Genomic DNA, 15,956 nt, shown 5'->3' on the forward strand with positions numbered 1-15,956 from the left:
CAACCAATAGTGGAGCTATCCATATTCTGTTACATATTAACCTTTGTTTATCTTCTTCCTTCTGTCAAATAATGACCATTTGAAGCACGGATGGCCAAGAGTATTGAGAATAGTCTTTTTTGCATAAATCTAAATTTATATCTAGTATGCTTATTTCATTTCAGAGCCCCCCTGTCATTCAGTCAACAATCAGCAATTATTGATGACATACTGTATTGCAGAATAAGCCCTAGGGATACAAAGAAAGACAAGAATAAAAACAAAAATAATTCCTGCTCTCAAAGAGTTCAAAGTTTAATGGGAAAAGCAACATAATAAGCAATAACATACAGGATAAATTGAGGATTATCTCAGAGGAAAAGCATGAAGATTAAGGAAGACTGAGAAAGGCTTATTGCATGAAGATGATGGAGCTTTAGTTGAGATTTGAAGGAAGCCAAGAGGAATCAGAGAGTTCCAAGCATGAAGACTAGTCAGATTGTTGTCATTGTCATTGCCTTCATCATTGTCATATTTAGATCTGGACATTAGAAAGAGGACAATTTATATGACTAGACAAACCTGATAAAATTCATTTGGAAGATCAAAGGGCCTTAGACAGAATCTAAGAGATTATCAAGTTAAACCTACTTATTTTCTTGGAAAAGAAACTAAGATATAATAAATAGTAGTGTTTTGCCAAAAGTTATTCAGGTAAAAAGTACCAGATATGGGGTACCAGTTTGTCTCCTCACAAGGGAGGGAAATTATTTGGCTTGACTACCAAATAATAACTTTTGTTTATAAAGTGTTTTTAAGATTTACAAATTTTTAGTCATTATTTCATCTTACCCTCACAAGAGTTCTGGAAAGTAGGTGTCATTTTTGTCCCCATTTTAAAGTTGAGGAAATTGAGTCAGACAGAAGTTAAGTAATTTGTTCAGGGTCATACACTTGGCAAGTGTCTGAAGCCAGATTTAAATACAGATTTTTCTAATTCCATACTCACATTCTATCCATCGCACAACCTAGATTCTCTGGATTGAAGTTTCCTTTTCTTAAAAACAATAAGTTCCATCTAGATGATTTTCTGTGGGTCCATGTAAAAAATTAAGTTGATTGTCTGTGGTCATACATACACACTACACTTAGGTAGTAAGTCCTAAAGCCAGGATTCAAATTCAGGTCCTGTGATTTTAGAATCAATAATCTTTCCACTCCATGTGTTAACTAAATTCAACAATGCAACTCAACCCAATTCAGTGAACATTTATTAAGCACTTATTAATTTCTGAGTACTGTGTTCCACAGTAGAGAAGGGACAAAAATAAATAAGAAAAACCCCTACCCTGCTGGAAGGGAGAATCTAATAAAAAATATAGAATACACACATCAATAACAAATACTTAACAGAATGTTAATATTCAATAGAACAAGAAAACTCAAAACAGGGTTACAAAGGCTGAGATACAATTGAAAATGATTAAGCACCAAACAATTAAACAAAATTACTAAATAACTAAACAAATAATATTTAAACAATCCAGGTATCTTCTCAAAAATAGCTTTGGAAAGCCTTGGAGAAAAATGGCAATTTCCAACTTAGAGAATTATAGTGAACTCTAAAGAAATGTCAATTATTGAACCAACAAATATTTATTAGCACAGTGATTGGCATGGAGTTAGCATTTAATAAAAGCTTGTTAACTGACTCACTAGTTTACCCATTATATACAAAACCTCAGCGCAGGCACTGTGTGAGATAGAAAGATAAAAAAATAATCTTTTACCCAAGGAGTTTCCTACTCATTGTATTATCCTGGGGTTATATGGCTTGAAATAAATGAGCCATCTAACGTAGCTTAGAAATCTCTTCATTATAAGGAGTTTCCTGTTATGGGATTTATGGTAATAGGACTTGACCTAGATCTCTATCTGCATTCCAAGCTCAAATATTAACTCTCTTATTAAGATGTTAGACACGTCACTTAACTTTTCTATGGTTTGGTTTTCTTATCTCTAACATAAGGGCAGTGGACTCCGTGACCACTGAGGTCCCTTCTGGCTCTGGATGTATTTCTGTGTTTTAACAACACCACCACCAACAAAATCTAAATCCCCTTTTATTTTTATATTACCCTCACTTCTTCTTTGAGAGGTAATAATGTAGGAAGTGGAATTCTGGCAGGTATTAGTTGGTATGTAATATAAGGTTGCCAAAAATCAAAGATGATAGAATTTATGGTGTCCAAAAGTCTTGGTGAAGTTTTAAGCTAAGTTTAAAGGTGAAACTATATTATCAGCCAGTTCCATCTCATTGCAGGACAAAAAGCAAAACAAAAGAAGGCCCAAAGAGAAGTGGCAGAGAACTTGAAACAGAGTATTTGAAGAAAAAATTCAAGTATTAAGAGGGAACTAACTTTGGATTCAGGGATATCTGATGTCAAATCTATCTCTGACAATTACTAGGTGTATGACCCATGTCAACCTCTCAGAGCTCAAGAAAACTCACTAAGACTTTTAAATTATAAGAAAGGAATTGAGGGAATTATGATAAAATTTATAAATGTTACTTAAATTATAGGGAAATCATAAATATGTCTTAATATAATTTAAATTACAGGAAAAGAATCATATTAATGAGTTACATCCTTACAGAGATATCTTTACCAATGAAATTTTTAAAAAATTTAAACTAAAAGATGAGGTTTGGACTTTAGTACTTGATTAGGAAAACCCCTTTCCCAAAGAATTGGGAAAACTCCATGGAACTTGTGCTTTGAAATGTCAGAATATATCCATGAGCAATGGATATGTGTTAAGGACTATAATATAACCTCAGATTTATAAAGAGCCACCTGGCCGCCCTCCTATTGTGAGGAATTGATTCTGTCTAATGAGTTATAAGGAATGCTGTTTTAATTTAAGTACACAGGAAGAGGACAAAGGGAGATAGAAGAGAGAGACTCTTTGGGATTTGTAGAGTCAGTATCATTCAATGAAAAGAATTTTGACATGGGAATCAGTAGTTTTAGTATAGACTCTGTCACTAATTGTGGGATGTCACTTTTTTACTCCTCAGTTTCTTTTATCTATAAATCAAAAGGATTGGATTCTAATATGCCTTCCATCTCTGATGTTCTATTTTTAAAAAAATTCTTATTTGTTCATAATAAGTTTGTGTACATTGGCAAGGCCAGAAACTGCAGAAGCAGAGAGGCAATAGTAAGTCATAATAAAAGATAGGAGTGAAGTCTAGGGCATTTGACTCTCCAGCTCATGCTCCCTCCCAGCAACTACAGAGAATGAAACTCTCTGCCCTTGGCTTAATTTCCAAGAAACTATTTTAGTGACCAGAAGTAACTCAAACATGATCTTGGCAGAATTGCTGACTCTGGTATATCTAAATAGATACAAGACACAGATAGGCAGACAAACAGACATACACATACATTTTTTAGTGCACTAAAAAGGTATTCCTGAATATGTAAGTCACATATTTTTAGAAGTCACATTTTAAAGAGAATTGGTGAACTTTTGGTGATTTGTTTTTATAAAGTAAATAAATATCCCCTAATGTATCTTCCTGGCAAACCTGACTTTCTATAAATCAGATTTGCTTAAAGTGAGACTTATTGACAGTAAATAGATGTTTTCATAGCAGTTTCCCAAATCTGTTTGGGAGATAATGATGAAAAAGAGAATCAAATGTAATTACAGATCTAGAATTGAAAATCATCTAGTCCAATCTCTTCATTTTACAGATGAAGAAATTAAGGCTTAGGGACATTAAAGGTCTTTCTCAAGGTCACACAAGCATTAAGTGTCAGTAATAGGATTTAAACTCAGTTCTTCTTGACTTCAAGGTCAGTATTCCTTCCACTACATTGCTATGTGTATGCATATAAATGTGCATATGTGCCATGTATTTATGTAAGTATACATGCATTCATGTATGCATGCATTCTGTGTATATGTTATATATGTCTTGTGGAAAGGAAAAGATGAGTTAGACCAACAATCTAAATGACTGGATATAGCTGTGTGATGCTTTCAAAAGGTGGCAATTATGTTAAAATAGATTCCATGCTAAATGAGTAGACAACCTCCACCAAGTGGCCTTCCCTAATGACTCTAGATCATTCAATTTATATCTATCTCCTTTGTCTCAAAATTCTTATAGCATTTATTTTCTTTTTAAAAATAGATTTTTATTGGTCTTTTTGTCTTTATGTCACTTAGATTTCCCTCTGTATTCTTTCATCTCCCAGAGAACCATGCCTGATCAAAAAAGACAATTTTAAGAAAAAAATAAAAATAATTTCAAAAGTAATCAATATATTTTTTAAAAATCTGACATTATGTGTAATGTGCACATCTGTAGATCCAACTCTCCAAAAGACTGGAAAAAGATTCCTTCTACTATCTCTTCTTTTCAGTCAAGCTTGTTCTTTAATTTTGCAGCATTAAAAAAATTTTGTGATTATTTTAAAAATATATATTATTTTCTTGATTCTGCTTATTTTACAATGAACTAGTTCATGCAAATCCCCTTCAGATTTTGCTTTTAGTATCAATCAATATGTATTAAGCAGCTGTTACACACAGGATCACACAATCTAGCATAAACTGGGATAGTTTGCTGCTACTTCACATGCTCTAAGATCCAGGAGGATGACTTTTTAAAAATTCTTTATTCCAATCACAATAAACCAAAAATCCCCAAAGCAGAATTATGTATCAGATACAAAGTCATCATAGTTGAATCCACAAGGTAAAGAAAGAGAATATCTACCCAAGATTAAAACAAAACAAAATAAAAATCTTAATAAATTAACATTAAAGAACTTTACTTAGGCCTCTGCTTCAACATACCAAAACCTCAACTCACTCAATTCATAAAACACAGTGAATACAAGAAAACTCACAGGCTTGTCATTCAGTGCCCAAATGTAGGGATATCTCATAGCAGTCTTGGAATGAAGTCTCTAATCCCCACAAGAGGTATCAGCCCTGAAAAAGGAAAAAAGTATAGCTGAACAATAGCTAATAGGAGGATAATGAACAGAAAACTTAAGCAGTACTGCTATTCTACTTTGGTCCTCAAAGTTAGAGGTTAGAGGAGCATAATAACTAAAAAGATAATTGACAAGAATTTTTGAATTAAGATAACAGAGCACTGATCTCAAGAAAATTAACAAAACACCACTGGAGGAAAAAAAATGTTTCTAACACCAAGGCATGTAGTAGGTAATTTGGGGATTTCAATGACCAAATACCCAAAAGAAAGCTATTGAAATATGAAAGAAGGACAATTTGAATAATATAAGATTATTCTATATTCATGAGAAATCAAAGAAGAGAATGGAATAGTATAGTCCATAAACAAAAGACTTTTAATCTGTAATCAAAGAAAACATATCCTTCAAAGCCAAGAAAATGTGTTTTTTAACAAAAGAGATGTATTTTCAACATTCCCACAGTGATTAAAAAAAAAGAGGTGAGCAAAATGCTTAATTTGTAAATACTCCTAAATAAGAGAAATATAAGAAATGAAAATCTGTTCATTATTAAAGAATGATAAAAAACAATTTTTTCATAGTTATAAATTACTGTTTGAAAAAAGAGATTTATATTAGGGGAGAGGGAAGGACAAAGAAGAATTAATCAAGAGAAAAAAAGACTGAGACTAAATATTTAAAAGCTATTAAATGAGTCAGGACAAAAAAATGAAAGAGTTGATTTAATATACCATGGATGAAAGCCCCTGACTCATTAAGTAAATCTATGGGGTATTTTTGTCTAAGGAGTTAATAGAATGGGGATTGGGCTGAATAAAAAGAGGAGAAGGTGACAGGGAGTAGTGGATGATACATTTATAACAAATCCATAGGTGAATATTGAAGGGATACTAATTCCTTTTTAGTATCAATATGAAATAGAATTGTGGGACAATAAAATAAAAGCAAGGGAAGATAGGGAATGTGAATGAGCAATTGAAAGGGGTGTGTGTGTGTGTGTGTGTGTGTGTGTGTATGTGTGTGATGTGTGTGTGTGTATGTGCGTGATGTGTGTGTGTGTGTGTGTGTGTGTGAAGTGTATCCTTCTAATCAAGAAAAGGAAGGAGTACTCTTATAAAAATGTTACCATAGAAGAGAATGTATGTTTTGCAGTAAGAGACAGAAAACTTATTATTCATTTCATCTGGTAGAAATGATACATTCAGATACTACCATCTCTGAGGTTGTACTTTTTTGGACAAAATCCCACCTTAAATGATGTGATAATTAAGCTTTCAGGGACACCCAACATCTTTGATGATAAAGAGTATTTAGAGTCAAAGGTAATATTACTTGTTGTTATGCAGTTGTATCTGACTCTTTGTGACCCCCTGAACCACAGTAGGTAGATTAAGCCATTCTGTCACCTGTCTCCCAAAGACAGCCTAGGTTCATGTTCATTGCTTCCATGGCACTATCTATCCATCTCATCCTCTATCATCCCCTTTTCATTTTGTCTTCAATTTTTCCCAACATCAGGGTCTTTTCCAATGAGTGCTGTTTTCTTATTATGTATTCCATCATTTGAGCTTGACCTTCCAATGAGTAGTCAATGAATATTTACTAAGTTCATCTTTTTTCCTGATTAAGACACTCTCAAAAGTCTTTTTTAGTACTAAAATCTGAAAGTGTCAATTCTGTAGTACTCAGTTTTCCTTATAGCCCAACTCTTATAATCATGCATTAATATTTGAAAAACAATAGATTTGACTCTATGGACCTTGTTGACAGCTGCTTTTTAGTACAGTCCCCAAATTTGCAATATTTCCAAGGAGCAAATATCTTTTAATGTCATGACTGTAATCACCATGTGCAGTGATCTTTGAGCCCATGAATATAAAATCTGACATTTTTTCCATTTCTTCTTCCTTTATTTGACAGAAAGCAATGGGACTAATTACATAATTCTAGGGCTTTTTTGTTTTGGTTTTTAGCTTCAAGCTAACTTCTATACTCTCTTCTTTTACCCTCATGAAAAGGCTTCTTAATTCTTCATGTTCTACCATTAGAGTGGTATTATCTGGATATCTGAGATTATTGTTCTCCTGGCAAGCATAATTTTTGTTTTTGATTTGTTCAATCTGGCATTTTGTTTGATGTACTTTGCATATAAGTTAAATAAACTAGGTGACAATGCACCACTTTATTTTACTCCTTTTCTAATTTTAAGCCAATCAGTGTGTAGTTCTATTTTTTCTTGACCTTCATACCAGTTCATCAAGAGATAGGTAAGATGATCTGGTACTCCCATTTTTTGAAGACTTAGCACATTTTCTTATTATCCATATAGTCAAAAGTTTCAGTGTAGGCAACAAAACAGTATGAGATGTTTATCTGGAACTCCCTTACTTTCTCCATAATCCAACAAATGTTGGCAATTTGGTCTCTAATTCTTTTGATTCTTTTAAAACTAGCCTACTCTTCTGCTAAGTCTCAGGTCACTTATTGGGAAGAATTTAAGGAGAGTCTTAAGCATAACCTTGCTGGAGTGTGAAATTAATGTGATTGTATATTAATTCAAATATATTTTGGTATTGCCTTTCTTTAGGATAGGGATATAGACTGATTTCCTCCTCCCCCAATCTAGTAGTTGACTACAACATTTTTAACAGAATCCCCTTTTAGGATTTTTAAATAGCTCAGCTGGGATTCCAAAACCTCCATGAGTCTTATTGTTAGCAATGCTTCCTAAGGCCCACTTGACTTCATTCTTTGGGAGGACTGGCTCTAAATTAGAAATCACACTTATTAATGATGTTAAGATGTATAATTTTGCAACCTCTTCTTAATCTCTTCTATTTTTGTTTAGTCCCTATCATTTTTTGTCTTTTATCATGCCCATTTTTACAATGAACATTTCTTTGATGTTTATAATTTCCTTGAAAAAAATCTCTTTCCCATTCTATTGTCTTCTTTTTTTGCACTGCTCATTTAAGGATAACCTTAGAAATGGAATCTAATCATGGTAGTGATGAGGGTAAAACTTGGAACAGAGAATGATTTCAATCACAAAATAGTGCATCCATTTTCCATTGCTTCCTTCATGAACTGATATTTCAATGAGACAAAGCAAGAAAAAAACAACAATGTATTGTCTCCAAAGGCAGCAATAGAGAAAGAGGATACCTTAAAAGTAAAATATAGCAAAAATAAGAAAGGACTAGACAAAAATTAACAATAATAATAATAATTTTAAAATTGGTTAGAAGAGGCCATTTCAAAATAATATTTCAGAAGCTCTACTCTCTTGATAGACAGAGAGAATAAAAAGAGATCAAGTAATGGTTAGAGATGAATTTTTTAAAAGTGCATTTGACAATAGACTAGAATGAAAGAAAAATAATTAGAAAGACAAAGCAAAGAAAAATGTCCTAGGAAAGTCACAGCAAAAGGGATAAATAAGAAGTTTGTAGGAGAGATTTTTAGCGATTCATTTAACTGAGCAAGATAAGAGCAGAGCCACAAGAAAGAGAGAAAGAAAAACAACTATTTTATAATTATAAAACTATAAGTAAAACCCAAGAACTTAGTATAGGAAAGCTATATGGGAGCAAAGGAGGAGGTAAAAAGAACTCCTATAGTTATAAATTAATATCAAAATAGTGTAAATAAAGTTAATCATAATCAAAGGATTTAGAAATAAAGTGATTAAAAAATCAATAAAAATAGAGGCAAACACAGGCAAATGATCATAATTTTAATGTGAATGAATTAAACGATTTAAAACATAAAACAAGAAGGAGTGACAGAATGTATAAGCAGGGGGAAAGTCTAACAATCTGCTGTATAAAGCAGCATACCTAAAAAATAGATATACATACAGAATGAAAATGAGAGTCTGGAGGAAAATTGACTATGTATCAGGTGGCTTTTTTTTAAGTTTAAGTTGCAATCATGATCTCAGACAAAGCAAAAATAAAAACCCTTGACACTAAGAAGTATTATGAAGGTAAGGAAACTACAAAACAATTAAATGATATATAATCAAAGAATCAATATTACTACTTAAACATATATACACCAACTAGCATGTTATTTAAATGTATAAAGAAAAAGTTAATTTACTTGCAAAAAAAGACATGGCTATTAACATAGTATTTGTAAAAGGTGTTTTTGTACCACTCTCAAAACAGGGAATATTTAATAGAAAGATTTTTAAAATGAAATATAAGATTGAACAAATTGTTGGATAATATAGAACTGGAAAAAAAAGTATATTGTGAATGAAAGCTTTGAAGAATATACATATTTCTTAGCACCAAATGGTACTTTTACAAAAATAGAATGTGTCCTGAAGCACAAAGAAGTTATAAATAAATCTTTTTAAAAATCACAAATACTCATTTATGGATCATAGCACAATAAAATAGTAATTTAATAATAATAATTACTAAGAATAGTAAAATAAGCAAGTGATATTAACTTAAATAGAGATTTAGTAATGGTGTTCTCAATGAGTGTGCTAAAGGATAAATAATAGACAATTATCATATAAAAGATAATGATAGCACACCAAAACTCTTGAAATGCAGTAAAGGAAGTTCTAAGAGGGAAAAAATGTGTCTTTAAAAATCACATACTAACAAAATAAAAACAAAATTAAGAAAGGGTCGATGAACTGACTTCATATAAAAGGATTAGAAAATCAGGAAATACACAATCACAAAATAAACATAGATGAAGAAATCTCAAAAATTCAAATTGAAATATAAGGAATATGGTGGAGGGAAAGACCATAGAATTCTCCAGGAAAAAAAAAATTGGCTCTTTAAAAAGATGAACATTATTTATAAACTTTTAACTAGTAGAATAGAAAGGAGGTGAAAATCAAAGAACAAACATTTAAAAATGAATAAAGGAAAGAAAATTCAAAACTTGGTATATACATTATATTTTAACAAAGCTGAGATCTAAAGGAAATGGGGGATAATCTATAAAAATATAAAATTCCCAAGATAATAAAATATAAAAATAGAACTTAGAAACAAAATCTGAGAAAAAAAAAAGAAATTAAATTACTTTCAAAGAAACTACATTCATCTGGAAGAACAAAAGGTCAAGAATTTCAAGGGAACTAATGAAAATAAATCAAATGAAGGTGGCCTAGATGTACCAGATCTAAAATTATATTATAAAGCAGTGGTCATCAAAACCATTTAGTACTAGCTAAGAAGTAGACTAGTGGAATAGGTTAGGTTCACAGGACAAAATAGTCAATACCTATAGCAATTCTAGTGTTTGACAAACCCAAAGACCCCAGATTTTGGGATAAGAATTCACCTTTTGACAAAAACTGCTAGGAAAATTGGAAACTAATATGGCAGAAATTAGGCATTGACTCACACTTAACACCATATACCAAGATAAGGTCAAAATGGGTTCATGATCTAGGCATAAAGAATGATACTATAAATAAATTAAAAGAACATAGGATAGCTTACCTCTCAGATATGTGGAAGAGTAAGGAATTTGTGACCAAAGAAGAACTAGTCATCATTATTGATCACAAAATATATAATTTTGATTATATTAAGTTAAAAAGTTTTTGTAGAAACAAAACTAATGCAGACAAAATTAGAAGAAAAGTAAATAAACTGGGAAAATATTTTTACATTCAAAGATTCTGATAAAGGCCTCATTTCAAAAATATATAGAGAATGACTTAAATTTATAAGAAATCAAGCTGTTCTCCAATTGATAAATGGTCAAAAGATATGAACAGATGATTTTCAGATGAAGACACTGAAACTATTTCTAGTCATATGAAAAGGTACACCAAATCACTATTGATCAGAGAAATGCAAACTGAGATAACACTACACATCTTTCAGATTAGCTAAGATGACAAGAAAAGATAATGACAAATGTTGGAGGGGATGTGGGAAAACTGGGACACTGATACATTGTTGGAGGAACTGTGAACAAATCCAACCATTCTAGAGAGCAATTTGGAACTATCCTCAAAAAGTTATTAAACTGTGCATACCCTTTGACCCAGCAGTGTTTCTACTGGACTTATATCCCAAAGAAATCTTAAAGGAGAGAAAAGATTCACGTGTGCAAAAATGTTTGTGGCAGGTGTTTTGGTAGTGGCTAGAAACTGGAAACTGAATGGATGCCCAGCAACTGGAGAACAGCTTAATAACTTATGATATATGCATCTTATGGAATATTATTATTCTAATAAGAAATGATCAACAGAATGATTTCAGAAAGGCCTGGAGAGACTTACATGAACTAATGCTAAGTGAAATGAGCAGAACCAGGAGATCATTATACATGGCAACAACAAGTCTATACGATGATTAATTCTGATGGACATGGTTCCAATTGTTCAGTAATGAAGAAGGCCATCTACACCCAGGGAGAGGACTATGGGAACTGAGTGTGGATCACAACATAGAATTTTCACTTTTTATGTTGTTGTTTGCTTGCATTTTTGTTTTCCTTCTCAGGTTTTTTTTTTTCTTTCTAAATCCGATTTTTCTTGTGCAGCAAGATAACTATATGGATATGTATACATGTATTGGATTTAACATATATTTTAACATGTATTGGAATACCTCCCATCTAGGTGAGAGGGTTGGGGGAAGAAGGGGGACATTTGGAACAGAAGGTTTTGCAAGGGACAGTGTTGAAAAATTACCCATGCATACGTTTTGTAAATAAAAAGCTATAATTTTTAAAAATCCATTATTAAAGAAGCTTATAGTGGCATAAATAGTTCAATTAAAAGTATTGCACTTAAAATTTTAAAAAAATAAGTCAATAAAAATAAAGATACCTCAAAAATAAACTATAAAGGAAAAAATCCTAATCCAAATATATTTATAAGAGAATTCTATCAAACAAAAATTTTCCCCTGAGGCAATTGGGGTTAAGTGACTTGCCCAGGGTTACATAGCTAGTAAGTGTTAAGTGTCTGAGATTATATTTGAACTCAGGTCCTTCTGAATCCAGGGCTGGTACTCTATCCATGTACCTCCTAGCTGCTCCTGTATCAAAATTTTAAAGAGAAATTAGTAAGTAAGCTCCATAAATCTCAAAAATTAAGAAAAATCTCTTTTCTGAAATATAATGAAAATTAATGAAATAAAATTACAAAGAAAAGTTACAATAAATCAATATCAATAATAAATATTGATTTAAAAAGTTTTCAAATCCTACCAAATAAAAAACCAAACAACTCTATAGTGAAGTCTTCAAAAAACAATTTACTATGACCACACTAGATTTATTTCAGGGATGGAAATATGATTTAATTTTAGGAAAGTAGTTAACATAATTAAAAACAAAACTGCTTCCCAAACACTTATTTCAGTAGGTTCAGAAAATGCCTTTGAAAAAATCTAACACTCATATATACTGAAAACCCTTAAAAGTACAATTATGGAAATGTTATTTATGTGACAAACAGTATCTGCCTATATGTATGTTTGTATGTGTGTATACATGTGTATATATGTACATACACAAATATATACATACACAAAAGATCTGTGTGTGTATATATATATATATATATATATATATATACACGTGTATACAAGCACATATAAGCATGTTACAATATGAAAACATTAAAAATGTTCCCAATATAGACATAAAAGCTCCATTTCCTTGAATATTTGACATATATTTGAATATACATAGTATTCATGGGGAGATTGGGCTCAAACTTAGACTACTATGGACTTCTAATAGCAAAAAAGAGAAAGGAGGAGGAGGAGAAGAAGAAGGAGGAGAAGGAGGAGGAAGAGGAAGAGGAGGAGGAAGAAAGAAGGAGGAGGAAGAGGAAGAAAGAAGAAGGAGGAAGAGGAGGAGGAGGAAGAAGAAAGAGGGAGGAGGAGGAGGAGGAAGAAGAAAGGAGGAGCAGGAGGAAAATTAATAGTGAAAACATGGAAAAAGGAAAGAAAAATATTATAACTACTTACTGCTAAGATAATGATTGACTTAGAAAATTCCAGAGAATCAATTTTTAAAAGAACTTTGGTAAAACTTATTGACATGATCTTATCATTATCTACAGGCAGCCTTATAGTCCATAGTAGTCTAAGTTTGAGCCCACTCTCCCTATGAATACTATGTATATTCAAAGGAAACCATACTCTACATTTATTAAGAAAACATTTTTTAGCTACTGTTCTAACTATGCCATCTTACTAAATGCCTTTACTAAGATCAAATTGTGAATACTTTGATCATTGTTTTAAAAAAAAGACACAAAATATAGCTAGTGAGCTCTATTTTTTAAAAGTACAGACTTGAAAACTTATTCCTAGAACCTAAGGTAGAAATGACTTTGTGGAAATCCAACTCAAAAGTACAAAAACTAAATTAAAGGAGTAGCCCAGAAAGGGTATTATATTAATATTATTTTACAAAATGAAATTACTTGTAAGAACCAAGTTTGATTCTAGAGACAAGTTGAGAAAATATACCTCCCTCTACTCTTAGTCAGGTTGAAAATTTTATATATACTGTCAGGCATTGGTCATTTCAGATGAAATTATTTTTCTTTCTTTTTAAATCTTTCATAAAAATATAATTCACTGTTTAGGGAAGGAGTAAGGACAGTGGGTGAAAACAAGGATGATATAAAATTGAAATATATCAATAAAGCAAAGATAATGGAATATTATTTTTGAATAAGAAATAACATGTAAGGAATTCAGAAAAACAAAGGAAAATGAATAAATTGATTCAGTGTAATAAACAGAAATAGTAGAATAATATAAATAATCACTGCAATAATACAAAAGAACACTTAAAGACAGCTATACTTTGATTTAACATAATAACTAATCTCTGTCCCAGAAGATTGATGATAAAGGATACTTACCTTTTTTTAGTAAGTAAATGGGAGACTACACATAAAGAATGTTTCTTATGACATGAGACCTATTTACAGTATTCATTGGTTTTGTTTGACTCTTTTTCTTTGTTTGCATGAAAGAATAAGGGCAAGAATATTATATTGGCAAATGATTATCGTTTGGCTGTATCCTCAATGTCTAGCACAAAGTTCTCCTGGCATACATAAATAAATATCTGCATAATCTAATGTACAATGCAGACTACAGAATTTGAGGAATGAAATAAAATTTCTATATTCTGCCACCCTCATGCCTTTACTAAGAGATGAGTCCATAAAAACAAACAAAAAAACATACAAAAAATGTTCTTTATCTTATCTGCATTTGGAGAATAGATTCCTATCTTAACAGTGGCTTCCTTGGTTTTTGTCATTTAAGACCATTAACATTAATTGAAACCAAACTTTAATTTAATTTACTACTTAGGGAAAAATGTTAGTTAAACATGTCACTGTTAGCACTGTCAGCTCTCTCCCTACTACAGAAAGCATTTAATCTCTACATCTGTCTCTCGGCTTCCTTGCTACCACACCTGTTAATGTCATAGAGCAACAGCAACATGGGGGGGCACAGGCTAGGGAGGAAAACTGTCAAGGTCATAAATACATGTTTTTGTACATTAAGATTTTTCTTGAATTCTTAACTCTTCTTTAGTGAGAATTACCTGCTGAATTTCACTCTGATAACAGAAACCCATTCAAATTTTTAAAAAACCAGGTAAATAAATCAATGAATGCATAAATAAACAAAAAATAAAATAAAATAAAACCCTTACAACACAATGAAATTAGCTTTAATCATTCTCCTATCTAGTCTGTAACTCAAGAATGGCATCCTATTTAGGTTCTAAGCATTCTCTTAATCTCTTCCCCACTCTCTTATTCAAACTTGCTTTTAAGAAAGAATCTGATAAAGTCAGTAATCAAAGACTGATAATAACTTAATGTGTAAATCTTCTTTCCAGACGTGTTGAATTTTAACAAATAATGGAGCTTTAAGTCAAAAGAATGATTTTTCAATTATACAATGGAAGTACTCACATTAAAAAAAAGTAACAAAGGAAAAGGAGAAAATGGAGAGTTATAAAGGTTTAGGTAGATGTGAAAACATGATAAAGTCCAGATATTGATATTTGAGGGATATTTGAAAGAGCAGCTAGTGGCACAGTGAATACAGTGCCAGATCTGGAATCAGGAAGACCCGAGTTCAAATCTGGCCTCAGATACTTACTAGCAAGTCATTTAACTGGGCAAGTCATTTAACACTGTTTGCCTCAATTTCCTTAACTATAAAATGAGCTGGAGAAGGAAATGGCAAACCACTCTAGTATCTTTATCAAGAAAATCCCAAATGGGGTTACAAAGAGTCAGTCACAACTGAAATGACTTCACAAACAAAAATGAGAGCACCCAAGAAAAGAATGATTCAAAAAGGAAGAAAAGAGAAGGAAATGAATTTGAGTTGAAGGAGAAGAATGGGCAGAAGAAGGGGAAGAGAAAGAAAAAGAAAAAAGGAGAAGGAGGAGTAGAAGGAAAAGTCAATAGATAATAGGGAAAAGGAGAGGAGAAGGAAAAGAGGAAGAGGAGGGAAGGAAGAAATTTAGGAGAAGAAGGCAAAGGGGAAAGGAAAGAATAAGAAAGAGGAGAAGAGAAGGAAGAAAAGGAGAGGGAGAAAGAAGGAGAAAACATGAAAGACGAAGTAGAGCATGAGAAGAAAGAATTGAAGGAGAATGAGAAAGGGAAGAAAGTAAGAAAAGGGAAGGGATGTTGGTTATATCTAGAAAAAAGATAGAAAAAGAGTACCACACCTAAATTCAATAATCCTACAAGAGCAGCAGTTCTTCAGAGAAGCTGGTCATAAGATCTACTAGCAAGAATAATAAAATAGCTCATTTCCAGAGAGTACAGATAGCATGAGCAATTTTGCACTGTGTTTAATGTTTATCTTTCTACCACAACCAAGTACTTATTATCTATGTGCAAAGTGCAGTGTGGTCTCCAAAGGGACTGGAGAACACCTTGTCGTCCTCCAAGTTATCAGA

The 15,956-nt window shown here is 31.9% G+C and overlaps 1 long non-coding RNA gene across 2 annotated transcripts in view; it reads right to left on the bottom strand.

Moving 5' to 3' along the window:
* LOC116421751 overlaps window positions 1-15,956 on the bottom strand; it is a 118,475-nt gene that overhangs the window by 40,036 nt on the left and 62,483 nt on the right. For both annotated transcript variants that reach the window (XR_004232259.1, XR_004232258.1), the window contains exon 2: window positions 4,908-4,992. This is a non-coding gene — a long non-coding RNA (uncharacterized LOC116421751). The remainder of the gene's footprint in view (window positions 1-4,907; window positions 4,993-15,956) is intronic.

The sequence above is a fragment of the Sarcophilus harrisii genome, chromosome 2 (genome assembly GCF_902635505.1).
Source record: "Sarcophilus harrisii chromosome 2, mSarHar1.11, whole genome shotgun sequence".
In the NCBI taxonomy this organism is placed as follows: Eukaryota; Metazoa; Chordata; class Mammalia; order Dasyuromorphia; family Dasyuridae; genus Sarcophilus; species Sarcophilus harrisii.